Below are 13,828 nucleotides of genomic sequence, written 5' to 3'. Positions count from 1 at the left end.
TCACGGATCTGGTCGGGGCAGGTAGCATTATGTCGGGAAAATCTTTATGAAATAAACAAAAGTGAATTAAAGAATTTAAAACGAAGTTTAGCATATTAAATCGTTTTATAAGCTTATAGCTTTTTTCGTGCTGATTTGAGAAGGGTTCAGCTGCAGAGCCGAAGAGCAACTCTCAGGGCCAAGATAGCACTTATACTATTTTGAGAGAGACAGCAGAGAGACAGACATCAGAGAGACAGACAGACACTGTTCCACAGTGTGTGTGTGTGTGTGTGTGTGTGTGTGTGTGTGTGCGTGCGTGCGTGCGTGCGTGCGTGCGTGTGTGTGTGTGTGTGTGTGCGTGCGTGTGTGTGCGTGCGTGCGTGTGACTACTAGTCTAATAGTAGAGACTCAGCCCCCCCCCCCTCTGGACCACCTCCTAGTAGGAAGAAGACGAAGATGAGGATTAAGGCGAGACACTGCAGGTGAATAGGCAAATATACTTTTTTTGTTGATTTTGTTATATTTTGCTTCCTAAACATGTCTTCTATGAAACTAGTGACAATAAAACGTCAATAACACACATTTAGTTGTTTATTTGACTTCATTTTGCCTTATTGCATCCATAAATGTCCACATATTTAATGGGGAAGTGCCTCATTTGCATATATAAACATACATTTCAGAAAACTTGTCTCTACTAGGAGGTGGTCCAGAGGGGGGGGGTCTCTACTGGGAGGTGGTCCAGAGGGGGGGGGGGGTCTCTACTAGGAGACTAGTGGTCACACACACACACACTGTGGAACAGTGTCTATCTGTCTGTCTGTCTGTCTCTCTGCTGTCTGTCTCTCCGGCTCTGCAGCTGGACCTTCTCAAATAAGCACGGAAAAGCTTTTAAGCTTATAGCTCCAATTTGGGTCCCAAATTGCGGTACAAATGAAGGAGGTGTCTCGGGTAGTGGACTCTAGTTAATATTATGTTCTCTCTGCAATTAGACTGCCCCTCATTCATTAATTCATCCCTATCTGATGCTATCTCTGAAAACAGTTCCTGCGAGCGCAGTCAGTGCACCCGATAACGCTATATATATAAACCTGCATTCATTCGGAGAGAAAGACCTATTCCACATGCTATTTAGGGTTTGACAATAATTACACTAATATCGCTATTTCACAATGAACTATAATGAATTACGGGGGTCATACAGAACACGTCAGTCAAGCTTATTTCCGCGTTGAAACGAATGCATGCAACTGATCTATGCCGTCCGTCTGCAGTCCCCATATTCTACCACAGGGCGTCAGCTAAGCATGGTCCGACCTGTGCTTAAATATACGCACAAAGTCAAGCACAAGTTCAAATAGATAAATCCCACACTTTGCTTAGGAATGGTCATACGCACGGCTTAAGCACATATCTGTGCGTAAGTCAAGTTGATACATGAGGGCCCAGGTGCTGCTGCGTTAAAGTGCACATCTTCAATATCTGTACTATTTAAAAGCACAGTGCAGGACACACTCAAAGGTTATCGCACCTCAGAGATGGCAGTGGACATGTATGACAGGAGAAAGGCCATATGTAATGGCCTTTGGATTGAGGAACATACTACCAGCCAAAGGAGGAAGCAGAAAAGGATGGACGAGTATGTAGTTGAGTCATCTTGTGGCACAAGCTCAGACCTCAGCTCAGGAGATCAGCTGAGACAGAGACTGTTCTATCCAGTCATCGACAGAATGCTGCAAGAGCTTGAGAGCAGGTTCTCATGAGTTGGATAACAACTTATGAGAGGCATACAGGCATGTTATCTAGCCTCAGACCAGTTTCTCTCAGTGGAATTGCTGCAACCCCTCGCCACACATTACAATATCCAACTATTGCCAGAGGAGATCACAGTTGCAAAGTGTTTCCTGGTCAGGACAGGCAGAGATGCAGTCCCTACTATCCAAAGTGTCTTTTCCCTCCTGGATGATAATAATAATAATAATAATAATAATAATAATAATAATAATAATAATAATAATAATAATAATAATAATAATAATAATAATAATAATAATAATAATAATAATAATAATGCATTTGATTTATAAGGCGCCTTTCAGGACACTAAAAGAAAAAATCCACAAATCGGTGAATGAAAAAATTATAGGATCAAATGAAAACTACTTACTAAAAATGGATGTTTAAAAGTCCTAAAAACCAACAAAAAATACCAAACACTAACAAACATTCAGCACAGACAATGGGGATGCTGACATAAAAAAAAAAAAAAAAAAAGGTAAAAAAAAAAAATTTAAACAATTTTTATTTTTTTTAGATCCGGGGCTAGGAGAAAAACATCCGGGGCTAAAGCCCCGGAAGCCCAGGGCTAACAACGCCACTGATGTGTAGGGGTACCATCTTGATTTTTACATTTGTTACACAGTGCTGATACGCTAGGATACATCTTATTCACTTTCACCTTTGAGTAGTGCAACCTGTGTATCACTTTAAATTGAATCAAGTTGATTCTAACATTTACAGAGCACCGGTGAATATTTGTAAGACACGTTTCCCAGAATTCCTCATTGAGGGGTATCCCCAGTTCTGACTCCCACTCAGTCCTATATCTTTCTGTGCTAACTGTTACCTGATTGAAAAGTGTCTGGTATATTTTTGACACCGCCCCTTTACTACCTGGTCTAACATTAATTATAGTTTTTTCCAGTGCTTGATGCTGAGGAATGTCTGACCATGTCTATTTTTAGTTAATGGAAAAAAACGTCAGAAGTCAGAAATAGTCAACATGGAACATTTTCTGATTTAAATTGTGTATTTATTTTTTAACCTAGGGGAATCTGAATCGGCGGCACAAGTGATACACAGGATATATGTTGGTGTAGACATGGTCCAATGTATTGTTGCTCCTACAGTATATGTTGGTGTAGACATGGTCCAATGTATTGTTGCTCCAACAGTATATGTTGGTGTAGACATGGTCCAATGTATTGTTGCTCCAACAGTATATGTTGGTGTAGACATGGTCCAATGTATTGTTGCTCCTACAGTATATGTTGGTGTAGACATGGTCCAATGTATTGTTGCTCCTACAGTATATGTTGGTGTAGACATGGTCCAATGTATTGTTGCTCCTACAGTATATGTTGGTGTAGACATGGTCCAATGTATTGTTGCTCCTACAGTATATGTTGGTGTAGACACGGTCCAATGAATTGTTGCTCCTATAGTATATGTTGGTGTAGACATGGTCCAATGTATGCATCAAAGAGAGCATTATGGATGTGGTGACGTTGTTTCTGACCAGAGAGATGATGCCGAAATCTGTATGTCTTCTGTTTGCTGTGTCTTTCCCTTCTCTCTGCCATGTCTGTCCTGTCATGTCTGTCCTCTCTCTCTCTGCTGTGTCTGTCCTGTCATGTCTGTCCTCTCTCTCTCTGCTGTGTCTGGCAGCGGTTTATTCTATAACAACAGGATACTGTAAACTAAGTAAACAGAACACACAGTAGTACTAGTAGTAGTACACACTGATTGCAATCTGCTTGCATAAAAACATTATATAAAATAGCATTCTGAGGTCAGTGTTAAAGTGCCACATGGAAGAGGTCTGGTTAGTAGTTAGAGTTAGAGGTGGTCTAGGTCTGGTTATACTGATCCGATACCAGTGCATACATTACAAAAAAAAGATTTATATTATATAAATTATAATTATTTTTTTCTTTTTTACAGCTACTGTTTTATATATACTGTTTTTTAGTAATAACTAGAAAGTAATGGTATTTATTAAACAACAGGTGATTGTATAGATTAGTATTAGTATCATTAATTGACAACTATGCTCAATGAGTTCATCCACGGAAAGGTTGTTGGCACATTGGTTGGCGCACGGAGGTTACACGTTGTTGCACTTCCTCCTACCCAGAAGGCTCCGTTTAGGTTAGCTACTGTAGTAGCAGAGGCTCTGTTGTGATTTTTAATGCAAAATAAATATTCAACATTCTCTTTTGAGACTCCGCCTCAGACTCTTATCATTTGGCACTAAAAGCTAAACATTGTCACCGGTATGGCTGTCTGCATTATGTCATTAATTGTGTGCGAGAGGTCGATCAGTTAGCCACATTAGCGTGAGCTAACTTAGCCACTAGCTAACGCGAGCTAGATGGAAATACAAACAATGTAACGTTACTGGTGAAAAAGTGATTTACCTTGGAATACTCCTTTGCCAACTTGCTGTACTTTGCTTGCAGGTCTGCAGCTGGATTATGAATAGTCCCAATTTTAGCCGATTAAGAAAAGTTATAATTATTTTGTCTCGTCTTGTTTTAGTCAACAATATCAACATACATGAAGAGAAATTTCGTCCTGGTTTTTGTAAATGACATTTGTGTCCTCAGTTGTGGTCAACGATATTTAATAAACTATTTAGTCTCGTTAGCGTGACATGGTCTTCAATAACGTGACGTCACGTCTCGTTGTCGTCATGAAAAAACCTTTGTTGACGAACATCTTTCGTCATCAATTTAGTCAACAAAATGAACACTGACCGGGTCAACAGAGTGAGAGCAGCCCCCCGCCCCCCCCCCGCGACCGGGTCAACAGAGTGCAAGCGGGGCTGGGCTGGAGGAGCTGCAAGCTAACATGGAAGCTCAAGTTTCAAGTTTCTTTAATAGTTGTCATACAGAAGTACAGAATACTTTCATACAAAATGCTTCTTACTGTTACGCTCCAGAGACTGTGCTAGACAAGATAGTATCAAATAACATAGTATAGCATGTAATTTAGAAGAAGAAAATGAGGTCACAGTGTTCGGTATAGACATATGTACAATGTTCTGAGTTACCATATAATATACAATACTATGCAGTGTACTAATGTACAGTACTATATAGTGCAAAGCAGAAATGGGATGAGGTACAATTTAGGTACAATTTACAGTAAGGTGTACGAGTTGTAGTGCAATCCTTCATCAATAAATATAAAGTGTGTGGAGTGGGTGCTACAGTGTGTTTGTTTAAAGTGAGTGTGTGCGTGTGGATGTGTGTGCTATGTGCGTTTGGTGGTTGTTGTTGTGTAGTGTTCATTATTCGTTTAGCAGCCTGATGGCCTGGGGATAGAAGCTTCTTCTGAGTCTTTCTGTGCTCGCCTTGAGACTCCGGTATCGCTTGCCTGACCGCAGCAGTTCAAAGAGGCAGTTGTTCGGGTGACTGGAGTCTTTAATGATTCTCTTAGCCTTGCCCTTGCAACGCTTGTTGTAAATGTTCTGGAGGGTGGGGAGCCCCCCTCCAATTGTGCGTTCGGCTGAACGTGTCACTCTTTGCAGTCTGCTTCGGTCTTGTGCAGTGCTATTCCCAAACCAGGAGGTGATGTTGCCGGTCAAGATGCTCTCTATTGTACATGAGTAGAAGTTCTTAAGGATCTTCTGACTGACTTGGAACTTCCTTAGGCGCCTGAGGAAGTAGAGGCGTTGTCGTGCCTTCTTCACAACACTGTCAATGTGTGTGGTCCATGTCAAGTCCTCGGATATGTAGGCTCCGAGGTACTTAAAGCTGTTGACTCTCTCAACCGGTGCCCCGTCGATGCTGAGGGGGCTGTAGTCCTTGACCCCCGACCTCCTGAAGTCCACAATCATCTCCTTTGTTTTGCTGACGTTCAGGGAGAGGCTGTTTTCCTGGCACCATCCCGCCAGGACCTTGACCTCTTCCAGGTAGGCCCTCTCGTCGTTGGCAGAGATCAGGCCCACCACCACTGTGTCGTCAGCAAATTTGATGATTGTATTGCTACTCCGCTGAGCCACACAGTCGTGTGTGTACAGGGAGTAGAGGAGGGGACTCAGAACACAGCCCTGGGGGGCCCCTATGTTGAGGGTGATGGATGTGCAGTTGCCTGCTCTCACCACCTGGGGTCTGCCAGTCAGGAAGTCCAAGACCCACTGGCAGAGGTCATAGTTCAAGCCCAGGTCCCTGAGCTTGGCTATGAGTATGGAGGGGACTATGGTATTGAATGTCGAGCTGTAGTCGATGAATAGCATTCTCACATAGTTCCCCTGCCTCTAACACGAGGAATATGACGCAGCAAGTGATACAAGCTGGTTCGGGAGGCGTAAAGATTTTGCCCAACCCACTTCCAGTTCCGCGTTCGGGATCCGCAATCTGATTGGCCACTGACGTTTCTCTCAGCGCCAATCACGTTACGCCTAGTTCTGCCTCTAACAGCCTGCTAGCTAGCTAACGTTAGCTAGCATTATCCAAGTCCGACATCACATCAATATACTAACTAGCTATTCATATCAATCGAAATAACTGTTGTGGAGTTCCATAAGAACGGCAGCCACATCAGACGACAGGTGTTGAAACATGCCAGCAGTTATTAGGCTACCTTCTAACGCCGGAGTGAGCACGGCATAAGAATAGCCTACCAGTAGCCTAAAAACCGCATGAGCATTCTATTTGTAGGTAATATGCTCTTGCATGCGAGTGATGTGACGTACTTTGGGCTTCATTATTCAGCCACAGGCAGGAGTCTTTAGATCACAGGCTGGTCATGCATAATCTCACCCACCAGACTCTTCTACCGAATTGAATAGGTCATGCAAGTCAATCAATAGATTACACTTTCTGTAGGCCTAACACTCACCTACTCATTCTGTTGTGACACAACATGACATGTTAGGGTTGTCAGTCACCTTCCGTCAGGGGCGGCGGGGGGGAGGAGCTAGCAGGGTCTTAAGCCCCCTCTGAAAAAGGCTTAGCCCCCTCTAAGCCCCCCCTCCCAGTTATGTTTTTTATTTTATTTATATATAAAATACATTACGAATGTATTTTAGCGAAGAACTGAGAAATTTGGCAGAGAGACGGCAACATTATCGTGGGTTTGCGTGATGAGTATCTCCACCTCTTTTATTGTGAAGCTGTATCTATCTACCGGACGTCATCAAAAGCATGTCTGTCACTATAGCCAATTGAAATGCTAGAAATGGTCACGTGGACTGGGAGAACCAATGGAATAGTCCCACCGGGACTACACCAATAGTCCCTAACGCACTTTCACTTCCGCGTTCGAGATGCGTGCGAGTTCAAAAAACAAAACAAACATCGTTGGATATAAATAAGAACGATTCGGGGAAATATAACGCTTCTTTTAATAAACAGGAGCCATACATAAAATACGGGTTTATCGCAACAGGTCGGTGATTCTTGCGTGCCGAGCCGACGTCCTCTCTGCATAATATGTGGCGACAACAACAACAACAACAACGAGGCAAGTTGGCAGATAAAGTAGCTGCTGCATTCAACGCCAATCTGGAATTGGAGGGCGGCGAGTGGATATGTGACATGTTTCAAACATTAGCAGGGATTTTGGAGGACTTAACAACAAACAAGGTAGGGTGAGTCGTGTTTGCATGCATTCTGATCTGTTCGTCACCCACCGCGGTGATCTGACTGCAACAGCTGATCTGCTGTTCATGAATGAATGAATGATGAATGAAAAACAGATTGCAGAACGGGTACAATACAGTACGGCGCAATACACACAATTGTTAAGGGGATGCAGACCAGAGAAAAACGTTTTTATTTTTTTTCAATATCAGTATATTAAATTAGCCATTGTTTTTGATCCTGGCCCGCCAAGAAACGGCTTGTGGAAAATATGGCCCGTGGCCAAACCTAATAGCCGACCCCTAGCCTATATTAGCCGGTATTTTGTTTGTTGCATTAAAATTCATTAGCCCCTGCTATAAACAATCCAGCCCCTCCAAAGCTCCCGCGAGGCCAATTCTCTGGCGCCGTTACTGCCTTCCGTGATCATGTTTGAACCAATGAGTAAAAATCTGTTCTATAGGCTATATTTAGTCTAGTTTATTAGACATAAAGCATTTAAAAATACTTAGCATTAACCATACATTGTCAAGGTTGACAGAATAAAGTCTATATCAACTTATTTCCATCATGGACCTTGGTGTAGGCCAATAACAGAACAGATTGACAGGTGGCGACAAAGCACAAGACTGGGCATTTATTTAAAAAACATACATGCAGAACATGAAAGAACAGACAATCATCAACAAACACAACAACCGCATTGGCCATGGGAGTCTTATGCATGGCTATACTCCTATGTCATTCTTTAACTGTATGTGAAATGCCACATACCTGTTCTGCATGTACATTGAATAACTAATAGCATTATGTAGTCTACACACATACATCAACAGATCTGACTTCAGAACAGAGAGTTGAAGGTAAGTAGGCCTATTGGGTAAGTAGGCCTAACATATTCATTCAATCCAGAACCAGTACCAAGCAGTGGCGTCGCGTGGGTAAAATAACAGAGGATGCCAATTATTTTAATGAATAAATAGTTTTCATATTTAAGCCAAATAATATATATAATATATTTCTCCCTCCCTCGCTCTCTCCCTCTTTCTGAATATTACACACACAACACAAATATACACAGTGGTTGCCTGCAGGAGGTCTGGTTTGATTATGAATCAGAGAGAGACAGAGAGAGAGAGAGAGAGATCATTTAGGTTCTAGGTTGAAATGAATGAATGGCCTGATGTCGCCGTCGGAGCGTTTCTCAGCGTCTTGCAAGATATTGCTGACATGGCAGAACATACATACAGTAGCCTGTGGCTCGGCCCATCAAACACAAGCAGACCAGTACAGTATGACTCGGCGAGTCGGCGCCGCCCCATCAACACAATAACACAGTATGATATGACACGGCAGAACATATACAGTATGGCTCCCCACACACATTAGGTACTCACCATTGTAGCAGCTGACGCGCCTTGGTCCAAATTAAGTAAAGGAAAGCAATGTCCACAAAGTTTTCCAAGTCCTGTGGGTATTCAGGTATTCTCCTACACTTTTCTGCAGCTGAGCGAATTTCAGGTCTCCTCAATGAATTAATCCGAGAGAGGAATCCGAATTTCAATCAATCAAACAATGCTGTTTGTTTAGACCATAAGTGTCAAACTCACGGCCCGCGGGCCAAATGCGGCCCGCTACGTCATTTGATGTGGCCCCCCAAGAGCGCAGGTAAATATTTTTTTTTACATTAATATTGGGTTAAAAAATAGCAGTGTTAAAATAATTGTGGGTTAATGCGTTAATAAAGCTTTAACTTTGACAGCCTTAGTTATTACACATTCTTACACACAGGGGTGTAGCTCCAGATTCTGGGCCCCATGAAAGAATGTATTTGTAGGCCCCCAGTGAATGCGAGCGCGCGTAAGCGCGCGAGCAGAATTTTTTTTGACATTTTTTTATTGATGAAAACGCATAATATGGTTTTCACCTATACATTCGGATCAGCAGTTCAGCACCTGCACTGTTGGTGGGTGAGCCTAGTAAAGGATGTCGCATTGCGTTCATCTTCAATGAATGGACCAATGCAATAGTCTACCAAAGCCCCCCCTCTCTCTCTATATATCTCACACACACACACACACACACTTCAGAAAGAAACATAGTATCAATGAGAGCATCAATAATACACCTTTTTTGGGCCCCCCCCCCCCAGTGCTGGGCCCTTGGAATCATCCTAAGCTACCCCCCCCCAGCTACGCCCCTGCTTACACATACATGTATGTTGAACATCTGAGGTATTGATGAAGTAACAAAGGAAAAAAGCCAAAAGCACTTACTCCTCAGACATTCTTTGACAATTTTACAGCCCAAAATACAAAAAAGATCCAGGCAGAATAGGTAACAAAGGGTTGAAGAAATATTGTCTGAACTGTCAGATGCAAACTGGCTGTGTGACATAACCGAGCATCTCGCTCAATTGAATAAGAAGCTGTAGGGACGCAAACAAGTCCCACCCAAAACTTGACCAACAGACGGCCTCTCAATTGACCTATATAAACACTTTAAAGATAAATTAGTGACCCCCCTTTTTGAGATGTACCTAGAATCCTTTGAAAATGGTTACTTACCTGCATCAATGAAAGAGGCCCTGATTATCCTGCTCCCAAAACCAGGCAAAACCAATACTAAATGCGAGAACCTCCGTCCTATAAGTTTGATAAACAACAACACCAAAATCCTTAGTAAAATCTTGGCCAAAAGAATAGAGAACGTACTCCCAGAGATAGTGGGAGATGATCAAAATGGATTCATAAAAGGGAGACAGGGATTTCACAATGTTAGACGGGTCTTCAACATCCTATACAACCAAAAAGGAGAGAGGGACACAGGTCTTCTCTCGCTCGATGCGGAGAAGGCCTTCGATAGGGTGGAATGGGCTTATCTTTTTGATGTTATTGATCGATTTGGATTTGGAAATTACTTTTGTAACTGGATCAAATTACTACACCTAAACTCTGTAGCTGAGGTACTAACAAACGAAGTGACATCTAAACCCTTTAATATCACCAGGGGTTGCCCTCAAGGCTCGCCTTTATCACCGCTCCTGTTCATTTTAGCTATCGAACCGCTAGCAATAGCAATCAGGGATAACAGACAGCTACATGGGATTGAAATCGGTAATAACGATCACAGAATAGCCCTTTTTGCGGACGATGTCATTTTGTTCCTAAAAAACCTAGATACATCGATACCTGCACTGCTCGATATAATTGATCAGTTCGGTAGTATCTCTGGATATAAACTAAACGCCTCAAAATCATCACTTATGCTGCTTAATGACAACGAGAGAAAAACCGCTGACCAACAAGAATTTCCTTTCAAGCTCTCGAACAGCTTCACTTATCTGGGCATCAAAATAATACCCCAAATAGAAAATATAGCATCAATAAACTATGAACCTATGATAGACTCTGTATTCAAATCCATAGAGAGATGGATGTTCTTGCCCATCTCTGTGATAGGGAGGATAAACATACTAAAGATGTCCATACTACCAAAGTTCCTATACTTATTTCAAAATATCCCTCTGGCACCACGGTAAGAATGTTCGGAAAGATTGCGTCTCTCATCTCAAAACTTATATGGCGCAAGAAATGTCCTAGAGTCCGCCTATCTCTGTTGTATCTTCCATTCGATGCAGGGGAGTTGACCTGTCCTAACCTTCATTGGTATTACCTGGCTGCACAATTGAGAACTGTAATGTTTTATTTTTCTAAGGAAGAACCACCATCATGGATGGGAGTGGAAGCATACCCAATGCAACTACCACTACATTTATACATGTATTCAGCCGAGCCAAAATATTTAAGAAAACATACTACACACCCCATAGTGCTCAACATGATTAATGTATGGTATGAGGTAAAGAAATTTATGAAAATAAACAACTCCATGTCGCAATTCAGCCCAATCTGGGGAAACGTCTCATTTAAACCAGGCAAACTGGATGCCGGATTCAAACTATGGACAAAAGAAGGAATAAGTCAAATATCTGACCTTTACAAAGATGGGGTCTTGATACCTTTTGAGGAACTATCAATAAAATACAACATCCCAAGGAAGCATTTTTTTAAATACTTGCAACTGAGAAGTTTCATTTCCTCTCTGCAAAACCAGTCACTGGCAATTCCTACACTTTCATCTTTAGAAAAAATTATCATCAAGAACTGCAACAGCAAAGGCCTGTTATCAATGTTCTATAACTGGATTGTATCTGGTTCAGACGAGACGTCACTATCTAGATTGGAGTCATGGAGGCTGGACTTGGGAGAGGAGATCTCAAACGAGGACTGGAACAGAGCATGCGAGGAGGCTCAGACACAAACGGCCAACACTAGCTTAACACTTTGGTTGCCTAAGGTTAAATTAATGATATACCATAGATTGCCAGCGCTATTTGTCTATGGAGAAAGTCCCCTTCTTTGCAGGGCTATAACTTTTTAAATTCTATTGCTACATTGCCATTATTAGGGCCCATTCAAAGTCCTATATGTATTGTTCATTGTGTAGCAACGTTAAACTTTTTCATTCACATATTCATAGTAAAGTATGGTCTAATGTATAAGTATGTTTTCATCTCTTTCTGCAGCTTTCTCCAGAACGTGATATATAGCCCCAAATGCATTATATTGATGATGAAATACAGTTTGATGGCAATCAGCGCGATATAGAAAATTCCAACTAGACGTACTTCTAGAAGTTACTACACGTCATCTGATGTTGACCGGATGGGCGAGGGGGCGTTTATAATTCCGTGGGCAGCGTTATACCAATCATCTAATGTGGGTCAAATGTTGATAATATCAGTTATTATCGAAGAAGGTAACGTTACACGCTGAAACTCACCCCAGTCTCCGCGCGCCGTTGGGCGATCATCGTCGAGTAGAAATTTTATCATTATGGGATATATTTTTACCCGGTCCATCTCCAGCTTGTATAATGGTATATACGTCCAAATCATGTTGTTTATCGAGTTATTGGCAATCGATCACCGTGTAGCGTGACGAGCCAGAGTCACATGAACCATAGCGAGCGCCCGGAAGTACTACGGTCGTCATGACAACCTCTATTCAACATCCTGTTTTGGCGATTGCGCCGATCGGCCACCAGATGGCGCTCCTGAACCGCCAGAGAGCTCAGTGGGTCCTGCTGGTGGATCTCAGGCCAGCGGAGGGACATTATGAATCCGATCGCAGATTTTTGAAATATTGATATAAGGACGCTGTACAGCGTCCCCCGGCAACTTTAGCATGGCCAGCAAAGACGTGTCCCGGCACTCAAAGTGTTAAAACTACTTCAATACAAATGGCTGATGCGGACTTATATAACCCCTGTCAAACTGAATAAATACAACAGCAACACACCAGATAGGTGCTTTAAATGTACCAAGGATCGGGGAACTTTTATACATTGTATTTGGGAATGTGACAAAATCAAGAAGTTCTGGGGGGAGGTGGTGAATAAAATCAAAGATATCCTGTCAGTGAATATCCCACTAGACTCCAAAATGATAGTTACATTTATATCCAATAAATCTGAACCTGAGAACCAAACAATTTAAATTTATTGATTTTGCTATACTACAGGCAAAAAGAACAATAGCTTTCAATTGGAAGAAAATAGACGCACCCACAATCGGTGCTTGGATTAAAAACATGGCACAATGCATGTCTATGGAGAGAATAACGTATATCCTCAGGAACAATATAGAGATTTACGAGGATATATGGAAACCATTTAATGAATATCTGAGAAGGGAAGATATAGGAGGGCTGCTATAGGATGAGTCCCCCCGCGGTCAGCCGTGACCCGGACCCCGGGAGAGACCGGAGACACGTCAGTGAAGGTGTTGTAAAGATGTCATTTATTTTTATGTACATTTTCTTTTCCTCTTTTCAATTATTTATATTTGTGTACGAGCTATTCTAATGGAGGTACAAATGAATGTACATATTATTTCTGTATGAGAACAGTAAAAACAAAACTAAAGATGCTAAGAGAGAGAAAAGGGGAGGGGGGAGGGGGGTATGTGGGTATATGTATAATCTTGTGGAGAAAAGGAATTAAGAATAACTGACTACAATGAAAACCTGAAATGTGTACTGTAAAACCCAATACAAATATTGTACTAGAAGAAAAGGGAGGTTTAAAGGAAATAGAAGGATACAGGAGGAAGGAGGTTCAAGGAGGGTCCCTGGACCCATGACGCGCATATTTACCTGAGTCAGAATAATTTTTTTTTAGAGCAAGTATTATAATTTGATATTTAAGCATTACATCACACGCAGGAGTGGTTTGTGACCAATAAACCATGCCTAGGGGTGGTTGTTAGGCCCGAGGCGCAGCCGAGGGTCGTTAGACCCCCCTAGGCATGGTTTATTGGTCACAAATCACGACTGCACGTGGTGTAAAGCTTTTATACAACTGCCAGATTCATCCAACCTTATTTCTATACAATAAACACACATTAATCGAAG

The sequence above is a fragment of the Notolepis coatsorum genome, assembly GCF_963971535.1.
Source record: "Notolepis coatsorum genome assembly, chromosome: 14".
Lineage (NCBI taxonomy): Eukaryota > Metazoa > Chordata > Actinopteri > Aulopiformes > Paralepididae > Notolepis > Notolepis coatsorum.
Note: the sequence above shows the minus strand (reverse complement) of the source record.